This window comes from Aedes aegypti, chromosome 1 (assembly GCF_002204515.2).
Source record: "Aedes aegypti strain LVP_AGWG chromosome 1, AaegL5.0 Primary Assembly, whole genome shotgun sequence".
In the NCBI taxonomy this organism is placed as follows: domain Eukaryota; kingdom Metazoa; phylum Arthropoda; class Insecta; order Diptera; family Culicidae; genus Aedes; species Aedes aegypti.
Genome location: NC_035107.1, coordinates 218,468,883 through 218,483,294, shown reverse-complemented (window position 1 = coordinate 218,483,294; position 14,412 = coordinate 218,468,883).

The window sequence follows — 14,412 nt, the reverse complement described above, 5'->3', positions numbered from 1 at the left end:
GATTTTCTAGATTGTTGCTAAGATAAGTGAAAAAAAAAGAAAAATATTCATTGAATCTCTGGATGACATCCCGCATGATTTTATGAAGGAATTCGTGAAAAAACATAGGACGAAATCACAAAAAAAATGTGTAGGAATGATCGGAGGATTTCTTGAAATGTAAAAAAATGCTGTAGTGTTAACTGGTGTGGAACCTCAAATGAACTATTGAATATTCTTTGCGGATTTTTTGAGTAATTCATTGAAAAACGTTTGGAAGAACTGCAGTCATCCTTGGATAAAATGCTAGAGAAATTTCTCGACAAAAAAACCTAGGGAAACTCGAAATGAAACAGGTAATATTTAAGGAATAATTTGGAATGTTCTCAATAAATTCATTCAAATAACCCCTTGAGGATTTTTTGTAGCAATTATTTGTAAAAACCATAGATGAAATGGCGTAGAAATTTTTGTCGGGTTTCTTAAAAAAAATCCTTGAACGAATTTTACCAAAAACTCATGAATGAACTCTTGCGGGTTTTCTTGAATAAAAAAAATCTATGGAAATCATTGGGAGATCTCTTAGAGTAACGACTAAAGAATTCGGCTGAAATGTTAGTGAAAAATATCTGGAGGAATTCCTAGGATAGTCTTTGGAAAATTACTGGAGGTAGTAACATTGAAGTGAAGGAGGATTTCCTGAAGCAAATTCTAGAAGAATTCCTTTGAGCATTATTTGAAAAATTATTGAAAGAATTGTTAAAGGGATTTCTTGAAGATTTTATGGGGAGAACCCTGTATTATTTGCTGATAGTATTTTAAATAAAATCCCTGGAGAAACGATTAGGACGATTCCTGAAGCTGTTCTTGAGAAATAAGAGAAGACATTTAGCATCATAACTATCTGCAAGCAAGATAAGGAAAAAGAGGCTTTAAAGGCCATTTTGGTTAAAATAGAGACTTCGGAGACCTTTCATCAAAAACAGATACTAGTTGCAGACTTGCATAAAAACAAAGACCAATTCTCTAAGAAGGAACCTGCTACCGGCCCTAGATATGTTAATCTTTTTCTGATTAAATATAGAGATATTAAAAATGTCAATCATGTTTTGGTAAGTCGATAAAATTCCATACTCGAAAGGGGTCTCGCTGAACGCCTCAAATAATATTTTGACAGCGGCGCAGCCGAATTTTTTTCTATTAAAGAGAATTTTCTTGCAAATAATAGTTGCTCTGGGTTTTGGCGCAAAATATCTGTGTCGTAAACATATTTTATGATAGAACTTCTGCCTCAAAATAATTTCCCTGATTGTGATCGAAATTCCCTGAGAATTCCAGGTTTTTTCCAGGTTGAATAAAATTCCCTGATTATTCCAGGTTTTCCAGGTTTTTCCAGGTAGTAGACACCCTGGAAGCTTATACCGATTTATGTGAGTACCTAAAATTAATTAATTGATGAATTAATACAATGAATCAATAGAATTCCAGCTTAAGGTAAAACAGCATGGAATCATAATTCAATAATGTTCCAAAATTTTGAAGGCACAAATCTCGCGAAACAAGCACCAAACTACAGTGAAATTTGTATTATGTGACCCAGAGATGTTCTGGAATAACTTTGTCAGCAATACTCCGAATGTATACTTTCCCATTACTCATGAAACTACAACTAACAGTGAACCAATCCTTAAAAAAATTGTTTAAAAATTATTAAGGGTATTCGCTTAAGAGCGTAAACTACTGCGTAAGTCATGCTAAATTGGTTATATGAAATGTTTCATTAAACTGCGTAAATAATCAATGAAACCTTTCAGTAAGTTGAAAATCAATCGTAGAATGGTTTGAAAATGTCGGTGTCACTATGGGAATTCCAAACAAATACAAATGTTATGTTCCGAAAATTGTTACGGAAAAGGCTGAAAACCCATTCTACTGCAAGAAAAAGTAAAGAATGGAGATTAAAATAGAAGATGCTAGACAAATTTAAGTGTACACTTGCAAATAAAATCACATGTTGGTCATTTTACGTCTACGTGGTTTCCGTTTACGTTGGTCTCGTGTCTGATAAAGGTAGATGAACCGGGTACATGGGGTACATGGCTCCTGGTAGCAAGTGAGATATAAAATGGCACCTATTTGGCTATGTCATGTAGCTCCCATTAGTGATCCCTTTGAGGATCATCCTTTTAGTTGAGAACTTGGCCGGTGAGAGCGCTTGAACATGCACTATATAAAACTTAAATGGTGAGATTGTAACTTTTTTAACATACAATCACCCTCATTCTCGTTTACGGCGGATCCAACTCTCGATCGAATCCTATTCGTTCGAATCTACGGTCCATTTGATTTTGCTGGCGTAAACGGGAATGCAAAAAGGTTTTCGATCGAAAGAGCATTCTAACGTAAACAAGAATAGGGGCGAATATCTCTTGATCTTGATGTTTTGGAAGGTTGGTGTTTTCAGAAGAGTTGTTTAGTAACTCAAATGCTGACATGCGGTGATCATTCAGCTACGGAATTCCGCATTTATTATATAACACTCAAAAAATTGCAATTTTAGCGTTATATAATAAATGGACGCTGCCCTAAATGGTCTTTTTTTTATTGCTATTGCCCATTGCACGGTGACGTCATCATAAAATCGCTCTGTTTCTCTCCTTCGGGAAATCTGAAAACAACGGTGCCAGTACCTGTCAAAGTTGTCAAAGTTGGCACCATTGTTTTCAAGTTTTGTTGAAGAGCGAAAAAGAGAATTTCGCCGTGAAATGCCTAATTCCCCAGTAAACTAGCGATCAAATAAGGTTGTTCATTTCAAACTGTTTGATGCAAAATTCAATTGAAAGAAATCGTAAATGAAGTGATCAGTTTCATCTAACTTGAATTTGCATCTTATAGATCAACTTGCAATTTCGACGTCATAAAACTCAGTCGTAATAGTCAGTATTGGTTTTGAAAAACATCACACCTACATGCAGAAAGTATACTGATACTTTTTGATGATGATTTTCATTAAATCGCAAACATAAGACGAATTAGCAACAATCATCGATGACCAGTGCAAATTTCAATGACGGCCTTATCTGACCAAATATGTAATTTCAAACTGTCATTGCATTACGATTTCCATTTCACTTGGTATGAGTCTATTATAATCATCAGTGTAAGAATTCATATGAGTTCATCTGATGTAGATATAAAATCATACATGGGAAGACAACACATCACCGAGCACAATAAAAAAAGTAAAAAATAGTATTCATAAACTTGCAAATTTGTATCCATTCCCTGTAGGGTAAATCGCCAAATGTTGAACGGTTAAGATAGACGTTTTTATGTTATTTGATTTTAATGGAAATTCTGATAGAAAGGTTGCTAAAAAAAGCATTCAACACCGTAGATGATAGTTTAACATTATTCCTGTTACATTTTTGGCACTGTAATGTCCGTTTTGAAATGAGAAATTATATATTTAAAAAGATAGTTCTATGCCCAATTGTTGAACACATACATAACCCATCTTATCCTAATGTTGAACGATTGTCGCTAAATGTTGACCGCTTTACTCCCGCATTCATTCAACTTGCAAGTTCGCGCTCCTCGTCGGTTGTGAGGGCAGGGTTAGGTCTGCGAAGCAATTTCCCTGACCACTCTGGGCTGCGACGGAAGTGAATCGTCCCCTTCGGCACTCCATAGACTTTAGCGGCTTCTCCTAATGTACATTACCTTCGACATTACAGCATCAATCGCGAGATTGAGGTTATACTCCGGATAAATCGGCAGCCGATGCGTAATTTCAATCATGATGTAAACAAACAAACGGGATGGCATTGATGCCATAGTGAAGATAGTGAAATTCGAAAAAGATTCAGGATATAGCCATGGATGTAATTAATTATACTTTACTTATTCGCGTTTTTACCATTGCAACGGACACCATTATATTTTTTTTAATAATGATTATTCAACAGATATTTAAAGCGTTGAACAATACTATATTGTTTAATGCAATATTCCATTTCAATGTAGGTGTTTGGTACGAAAATTAAAATCTGGCAATACTGTTGATGCAACCAAGACTTTCATGTTATGCTAGTGTTCAACAAATGAAAAATGTACGTGAAACGAAAGTGCAATTGAAAATGTTTTTCTGTAATCAATAGTTACGATTAAATTGTACGGCTGTTTAGAAAATAACTAAAGTAGACTTTTACTGATATCGTGAATAGGTGCTTAACCCAATATACGTAGTATGTTTTACCACACAGCTAATTTCATAGCAGCCCCAGCTTAAGTTTTTTCTAAGAGAATTAAAATTTTCGTTTCACCTACCGATAAAAAATTTCGTTTAAGAAATCAATGTGCCAATTGAATTTATTGTGTCCAATAGTACAGCTAACTTACAAAATAATATGTATAATTTATTGAAACTGTTTGAAAATGGCTCAATTTCCTGTTTTAACATGATTTCTGCAGATCGTTCAACATTTGGGTAGCGTTCAACAATTAGCGAATTACCCTACACGGGAAAAAAAATTGTGTGGTAAAAATAACTATTTTAGCTGACTACGCCCATTCTTGAAACTACCATGGAAATTCAGGCCTATTTACTATGTTTACGGTACACCCCACCACATTACTGGTACATTTGACAGAAATAATTTACAACAATCTGATTCCGACTACAGACATGGTAAAATCAAGCGCATTTCTGGTCTGCTGAAAATTGCCGGTGCGAGCGCTTAAGTTAACCGGTACGATATCTTCAATATATAGCCGCACTTCGTTTCAATTGCAAGCGTTATTCCGATAGAAATATCAAACCTTCAGTGTTGCACTGGCTCATTCATTAGCCGAATGGCAATTAAGTTTGGTAACATCGAAACACGATAGTCTGCAGTATTGCATTTATATTTGCTAAAAGACCAAATCCGGCAACCAAGTCTTAACGGCGTAGTGGTAACATATCCGAGTAGTAGTAGTAGTAGTAGGTTCGAGACCTTGTCTGATATTTTTTTGTTTTTATCTTCTTTGTTTGTAAAAAAACATTGTTTGGCCAGAATGAACTGTCTGTAATGTACGTATATGGCCTCCAGATTTGTGCGAACAGAGGGAATTCATGCATTTTACACAATCTGTTTTTACCGAATATGTGTTCATGATAGTGACTTGCAGTCTCAGTTATGTGAACATATTTGTTAGCTGGGTCGTTATCTGTGAAAGTATTATAGTCCTTATGCTTAAGATTATATGTATCTAGGTATGATATTATTTTAAGAGAAAGAACAGCACTTTGGAGGAGCACAGTGAAGTGAATAAAACAGCAATATCGAACTCTACAAACTCGAGAACTCTGTTTTACGAAAACATCATGCCGTAAACTAAAAAGTGTGGAGTTGGTCGGATGAGCCTGGGTACCTACAAATTCATTGTGGATCTAATTCACGGAAGGGCTTAGTTTAGACAGCTACACTGAAAACCAAAGTGAAACAACGTAAGTACAAGTTTTTCTAATTCCTTAAATAATACACAGAAACCTCAATAATAGTTTTAAAAGCTGAAAATGCATTTCGACGGATATCGTTCAATCATTATTTAAAGTTCAGGTTCATTATGATGGGGCAATGAATTGCAGTGTTTCACTAAATAAGAGAAAATTGTGTCAAGTACTACAGTAAAGGGAGTGGTGCAAAAGTGAATAAGATGAGATTACGAGTTGTGGATTTATGTTAAAAATACATAAGATACATATTCCATTAAACTGTAAGTGCTGAAATTAGTAACAACAAGTGAGTAAGAATCCGAAAAAATAAAATAAACTTAAAATATGTTTTTATATGATAAAACTGGTCAAGAACAAAACAACACGCTTATTAAAATTAGCTTCTTAAGCAAGGGTTAAATTCTGAGAAAATGACTTTTACTGTGCGCCGTGTGTTGGTGCTGTCTCGCTCTCTCTCTCTCTCACGGGCATTTTGAAAACAGGGCGCACAGCAAAAGTCAAACGTTTTATAGCATGCATAGGCTCATAGGTACTTTCACACCGTTGAGTTGTGGGCTGTTTGGGCACGTCAGGAATTAATCATCAATGTTAACTTCCTTTTCCCGATCAGCCTAGATAGCCGTGTAGTGTCGGTAGCGGTTGTTTCAATTGGCTAAGAATTAACACTACGGACTGCCTGTTCCGGTGGTAAAAGTCCATCTCACAGGTGACCCCTAATTCATGTCGCTTTAAGCTTACCGTGCCTAAGAATGAATGGTTAGGGGGGTCTAAAAAAACCTAACCGCAAACGGAGCTTCCCTTCTTCAGTCTCAAACCTGAGGCTAAATAAGGTTGGGATTATAAGGATGTTGTAAATTAGTTTAAATTTTTCACCCTTATGGCTTCGCATTATGCGTTTTTTTTTTGTTGGGGCAGCAGGGACGAAAGTCCAGGGGCTTAACGGACCCCCCAGGACCTCTGCCAGTTGGGGAGTTGCCCAGGATGTGGTGAAGTTCGCAGTGGGCTCTGATGAACCTTCATAAAAACCACAAAAATCCAAATGCAACTCTGTCACAGCGACCGGTGCCGCTTAAAGAATCCTAGCCCAAACTAACAGGAGTGCCAACCGGCACATCAGGATTGACGCCAGTGAGATCCTGATTATGGCATACTGGTCGCGATACAAACGGACAAGGCATGGAACTACGACCAACGCCAGTACGGCCCCATTTATGTATACTGGCAGCGCACGACAAAGGACAAGTAACGGTATATGTACTGGATAATATGCTTTGAGGCTGACAGCGGCGACATTCTACTCCCTTAGTAGGGTCGGGTGACACTGGCCTGAAACGGCGAGTGGGTTAATGGCGCAGGCTGCCTCCGTCCCATAAAACCGTGGCAGGCTTTAGAGTACGTTCCAAATCCGTCGCCTGGTTGTTCCAACTGGGCGGGAGTAGGCTCAGATGCCATTACCTGACCTGCGCCGATCCGGCTCTGAACATAGTACCCCATAAAGGACTATGTCAACCCTAGCATGGCCTTCCTGCTTGCATAGATAACCATGGGATCATAAAGGCGACTATTCCAGCGGAGATGGATAGCGGCTCTTAGGGGGACCCATAAGAGATGATCAACCAAAACAAACAACTAGCGGAATGTGAAGGAGAGGCTTCTGGACCTATCAGTAGCCGGCTAAGGTTCCCGCCAAGGAAGGAGGCGACCAACTTTATTGAAAACAGTGTGGGCAAAAGCCTAGATACTGTGACGACGGCAGGCACTGGCCGCTCCAGTGCAACATGTGAGGTGACCGATGGCCCGGGACTAATCGAGGCCATGGATCGCAATAGGGAGTACCTCCCTAAAATGCAGGTAGCTGCAACTTGATGTCATCATCGAGTTTGTTAAGAGCAAAAGCAATATCAGCAAAGACTTGAAAACAAGTCTACTGAAATTGCGACAATCAGTCCTAGCTGCAAAGCAGGACTACGAGAAAGCGAAGGAACAACTTGGCAAGGTAGAAGGCCAAAAAGACAGTGTCATGTCAGACCGAAGTGTTTTTCTTCACAGGCAACGCGAACATATCTGTTGATATTATTCGATACGCGATGCGGAAGAGGGGAGCTTCCGGGGATGAATACGTGGCGAAAAGACGTATGGTTGCTAAGGGAAAAGTGACCTACGTGGCCGTTCTCCAGAGCGGAAAAGCTGGCACGAGCCAAGCCCCGTGATCAAGAGGACATGGCAACAAAGGAGAGGCCAACACCAAGCCTAAGGCCAAGATAGCCAAGAACATTCCTCACCAAGCCGTCGCCGAAGGCACACCACAAGAGCAAATCGTCTAACCAAGCGTCAAGTGTAGTGAAGTCCTCAAACCGCGTGCGAGAAGAAAATTTTTCCAAATCAAATTTCCATTGATTTTTAAATTCGTTTAATTAATATTTTGCATTAGTTATCGTGTATTTTAAATTTAAAGTGAATTAGTGTTACGTAGTGTTAGTCAATAGTTGTAAATAGAAAAAAAAGAGGAAAAATAATCAGCCTTTGGTATAAGTTAGGTTAAGTACAGAGAAAAAAGACGCCAAGCCCATGCTTGGTTGACACCAAACATGGCGGCGACACAGACAGACGACCCCAAATTGCCACCCGACAAAGGTAAGGAATGGATGGAGACTTCTTTACCCCGCACGGATGATGAAGATTCCTTTGAGGGATTCTCAGAACAAGAACTACAAACACAAAACGAAACACAACAGCGAAAACGTAGGGAAAATACCACCCATCAAGACAAACAGAACAAACTACTAAAAACATCACAGTCACAATCACAATCACAACACAACACACGATCACAAACACAAAAACAAGTAACCAAAAACACTAATCATGACCAACAACCAAATACCAACAAAAACTCAACAACCGAAAAAGTACCATTCACAAACAGCTCAAAACAAACAAACAAAAAAGACCAAATCATGTGGATCCAAAACAATCAACACAATGTCCTCTTTATTGAACCGATTTCAATCAAAGAAGGTGAAAAGTTGCTCGAACCCATGGAAGTAGGGAAATTTCTCTACGACGTAGGGCTTAATCAGTTCACAGAACTAAAACGCGCAGGTCAATATCGTTACAAGCTAATCTACAAAAACCCAAAAGATGCCGAAAAAATACTAAACTCAACACAAACGCTAAAAACAATAACTACAAAGCTTTCATTCCGCGAATGTTGCTCGAAACTACCGGAATAATCAAAAACGTACCAATATCGCTAACGGAAAAAGACATATACCACAACACAATTTCAGCCAAAAAAATCACGCGAATCGAACGAATTAAAAAACGTAGTGAACCAAAAGATCCGAATTCCAAACTAGTAGACACAAGATCGATAAAAATCACTTTTGAGGGACCAGAACTTCCCGAAACAGTATGCATCTACGGTGTACTCGAAAAGCCAGAAATCTACATCTACCCAGTGAAAATTTGTACCAAATGTTGGAGACTCGGTCACAAAGAAATAGCCTGTAAAAGTAAAAAAACATGTATTAAATGCGGAGAATATGTAACAGAGAACCATACACACGACGAAGAACACCTAACACCAAAATGTAGAAATTGTGGAGGAGATCACTTCCCCACAAACAAAGACTGCCCAGAACGAATCAGAATGGAACACATTAATGTAGCCATGACCGTTAACAAAATGACTTTCCCCGAAGCTCAACAACTCTATCCAAAAACGAACATCAAAACATCTAACAGATTTGCTTTACTCGAGTCTACCGTTGAATTCCCACAGTTGGAACAACCCAGTAGGACTAACGCACAATTTAGACGAATTAATCAAACAAATACGACGAAAGTGGACTACAGGAAAATCATTAACAACATGACAAATGACCCTAGACCCAAACCCTCAAAGACCAGGCCAGAAATACAAAAAAACATCTTCCCAACACCAGAAACGTATCCTGAACAAGTCCATGTGATAGAAAACAATCCACATAAAGTCACAGACACAGAAAAACTAAAAACAGAACAAGAAAATCTAACGAAACAACTACAACACATCTTCGAAAAAATCACAGACAAGAATAACGATAACAAAATTGAATCAGACGTACTACTAATCGAGATAGCGTCAATGATACAGAATTTAATTCAACTAACTAATTCACACAATAAAAAGTAATAATCCTTAGTTAAGACACGATTATGGGTAATTGCTTTTTAGGTGATCTCATCATATCCCAACTAAACATCCATAGTATCAGACCATTACATAAAAGAGAAACAATCAAAACATACCTAAAAACAAAAAACATTCACATCTTTCTTCTTCAAGAAACTTGGCTTAAGCCAGACGAGAAATACAAATTTCTCAACTACAATTTCATAAAAAACTGTAGACTAGACGGTTATGGGGGAACTGGAATCCTAGTCCACCCTACACTGGTTTATGAAGAACTAACGTTTCCTAACATAGACTTAGAACTAACAGCAATAATAATTAAAAACACCAAACATCCAATAATATTCATTTCAATATACATTCCACCAGATACGCCATTTAACGAAGTTAAAGAACCATTAGAAAAACTTTTTGACTTCATAAACAACAGCACAACCCCAGTATTCCTGGGAGGAGATTTAAATGCACATCATCCAACTTGGGATAATGTATCTAACAAAATAGACAGAAGAGGAGAACTAATTAGTGAACTCATAGAAAACCATGACATAATACTATTAAACACCGGAATAGCGACAAGGTGGGAAGACTTAAACTATAACCCATCCGCCATAGATCTAACTATCACTACACCAGAATTAGGACCATTAACAAACTGGGAAACAAGTACTGACGACCTAGGATCAGACCACAAGCTCATTGAATGCAGCATAACCTCTTATAACAAATTTGATAGTGACACACCAAGAACGATAATTAGCAAAAAACAAGCAATAGAAAATATTAACGAAATTGACTTCAGACAATTAACAAGCATAGATGAACTAAATTCAGAAGTAAATAAAGCAATCAACAAGGCCACATTTACAATACGTCCTAACAGTAAGAAAAAAGTCAAACCATATTGGAACGAAAACATAAAGCAACTCTACGAAACTAAAAACAAAAAACACATAGAATTCAGAAATAATTTAACATTAGAAAATAAACACGAATTCAAAAAAGCTGAACGTAATTTCAAAAAAGCTTTAAAAAAAGAAGTATATGAGTACAGGAATAAAATGCTCGATGAAATTAACGAACAGACGAGCGTCAACGAAATGTGGAAAATTGTAAAATGTATAAGCGGTAATTTCAAATACAAAGACAACTCAGAACTAATCAATAATCAAGATTTAGCTAATAAATTCATTGAGCTCAATTTTAAAAATGAAACAAATAATGATATTTCAAGAATAGGAACCAATTTCGATGTGGTTGAAGAGAAATACATAGCACCATTGAATATTAAAAACATGATAAATACAATAAAAGGGAAAAAAGACACATCTGCGGCCGGACAAAATAAATTATCATATTACATACTCAAAAACATCAATTCGAACCTACTGATTAAAATCTTAGAATTAACCAATAAGGTATGGATGGACGAACTAATACCAGAAGAATGGCTTCTTATCAAGATCATACCAATCTTAAAACCGGGTAAGGATAAAATGAAAGAAACATCGTATCGACCAATAGCACTAATAAACATAAATTTGAAAATAATTAACTGCGAAATTAAAGAAAGGCTCAATTCATTCTTAGATCAACACAATCTTATACCCGACTTGTCATACGGATTCAAGAAAGGATATTCTGCCATTAACTGCGTAAACCATATTAATTCAATTATAACAGAAGCCAGACGTCAAAAACAGCAAGTAGCAACAATATTCTTGGACCTCACTAAAGCTTTTGATTCCGTAGATATTAACATTTTGCTTAAACAACTAGAAGGACTAAGAATCCCGAGAAAAATCATAAACTGGTTTGAATTATACCTAAAAAACAGAAAAATTGTCATGCAAACCACCCAAGACGAAATAACACAGAGCACCAATAAAGGACTACCACAAGGTTGCCTACTCTCCCCTATATTGTTCAACGTCTATACGAGAGACTTACACAACATAACAACAGACAAAGTGATTTTTATCCAATTTGCCGACGATTTCTCAATAACAATCATAGGGGACTCATTGGAAGAAATAGAATTAACATCGAACATTGTTTTAGAAACATTAAGGGAACAACTAGCATCCTTAAAAATAGAAATAAACCCGGACAAATCAGCAGTAGTTTTGTTCAATTCTAAAATGAACAATAAAATTAATGTTAAAATCAACAACACTCCAATAGAACAAAAAGAACACCACAAATATCTAGGGTACATAGTAGATAATAAGCTCTCCCACAAACCACATATAAACTACGTCAACACCAAAATTAAAAAAAGATTAAACATTATGAAAATGATTTGTAAAAAAAATAGTGGAGCACACCCAAAAACCGCACTGAAAATTAGTAAAGCAATAATTAGATCTCAGGTCGATTACGGTCTGACACTGTATGGAGGAACAGCAAAAACTAATTTATTGAAACTAAATTCATCTTTCAACTCAGCGCTTCGAACAAGTCTAAGACTTTTAAAATCCACCCCGATAAACGTTTTGTACTCAGAAGCAGGAGAAATTCCCATCTACCAAAGAGCTAAATGGTTGACTAAAAAGGAGGCCATCAACACTTTCGTTAATAATAAACCAATAACCCAAATCTTATCAAAATTTTTAGAATTAGAAAATCTAACTAAATACTTCACATTCCTAGAATTAACAGTATTCGAAAACAATTATCTAATAATTCAAACGCATAATGCCTCACAACAAATCGAAAGCAACATAAATCTTAAGGAAATCATACAAAATGAAATACCTAACATTAAACTAAAGACCATGAACAACGAAACAGTAAAAAGAATAACATTAAACTATTTAAACGAAAACTATAGAAATTTTCAAAAAATTTACACCGACGGATCAAAAACTACCGACGCCTGTGGAATAGGTGTATGGTGCGAAGACAATAATGAAAAACTAAAATGTCAAGTAAACCAAGCAATGTCAATAATGAATGTAGAATTAATGGCAATAAAAACGGCCATCGAGATAATTGAAACTAAAGAACAACAAACATTTATAATTTGCACAGACTCCAAATCTGCCCTAACAAGTATTAAAAATAAAAATATTAAAAACAATTTTATAATACAAGATATAATAAATAAACTCAATAAAACAAACAAAACAATAGTACTCCAATGGGTACCAGGTCACAAAGGAATAACAGGTAACGAAAAAGCAGACATACTGTCCAAAGAGGGATGTACTAGTGAACACAAAACTCATACTAAAATCCCATTGAATGATACACTAAACCTAGCCAAAGCTGAAACACTCCAAGAATGGATACAAAAATATACTACAACATCAACACAGAAAGGCACAAAACACTTCAACCTTATGCAAATCCCATCATTCAAACCATGGTTCCATAAACTGGATCTAAACACACAACAAATAGTAACAATTGGCCGTCTGAGAACATATCACATAATGACTAAAGAAAAATTACACATGTGGAATCTAGTTCAAGATGATAAATGTGACCACTGTGGGGTAAAAGAGGACTCCAACCATATCTTTCTACAATGCTCAAAACATTCTCAATCAAGAAGAAAATACAAAATACTTACACAACATAATGACATGGAATCTGTACTTAATAATGCTACTACCAAAGACTACCGTCAGATATCAGAATTTGTAAAAACAAACAACATTACAATTTAGACTAACACTACAGAAACACAAAATCACTCGTGGTTTCAAATAAACAAAAATGACCGATCTAATGAATTCGGTCCCATTATTAATTACACGAAAGGAAAAGATCAATAGAGATCGCGAACGATTTTAGAATTGAGCGATAGAGTTGCTCTAACACACTTCACGACTTGACATTCCTTGGCAGTATAGACTGACAGTACAGCAGTCTCGGCCACCCAGAGGAGAAGAAGAAGAAGAAGATAGCCAAGAAAAAGGAGCCACGGGTTAACCCGAACCAGGCAGTGCAACCACGGGCGCAAGGCAACAGCAACCCGTGGATACGAGTTGGAAATAAGAAAAAAACAGAGGAAACCGAAAACGGAGCCCAAGGAGAGCGCTAAACCAAAAACAGCGAAACGTAGGAATTTAGGCGAAGCCCTCGTTATCAAAACTGAGGAAGCAAAATACGCCGAGGTTCTGAAGGCGATGCGAAGCACAGAGAAGCTATCGCCATTGGGCGCAGACGTGCGGAGCATAAGGCGAACTAGGATTGGCGAAATAATCCTAGTCTTAAAGAAGGACGCCAAGTTAGTTAGTTGGTTGGTTTAACGAGGCTTTAACCGCAAAAGCGGTCATTCGCCTCTCAAAACAAAGGACGCCAAGGAAAAGGGTGCAGTCTATAAGCAACTGACACAAGAAGTACTTGGCGACGAGGTTGATGTAAGATCCCTTACTGCTGAAGCGACTCTCCAGTGTAAAAATCTGGATGAGGTCACCGACGCAGCGGAAGTCTCGGCTGCTCTTAAAGAGCAGTGTGACATCGACGTAGCCAGTAAGGCCATCCACCTTAGAAAGAGCCCGCAGGGCACCCAGGTGGCGGCGATCAGGCTGCCGGTCGCAGAGGACAACAAAGCGAAGAACTTGGGCATACTCAAGGTAGGCTGGTCGGTTTGCCGGCTGAGCATACAACAGCCTCCTGAAGTTTGCTTCAAGTGTTTCGGGAAGGGCCATAAGTCGTGGAATTGCAATGGTCCCGACAGAAGTAAGATGTGCAGAAAATGCGGCACTGAAGGCCATAGGGCAAGCGATTGTAAGCAAATCGCTAA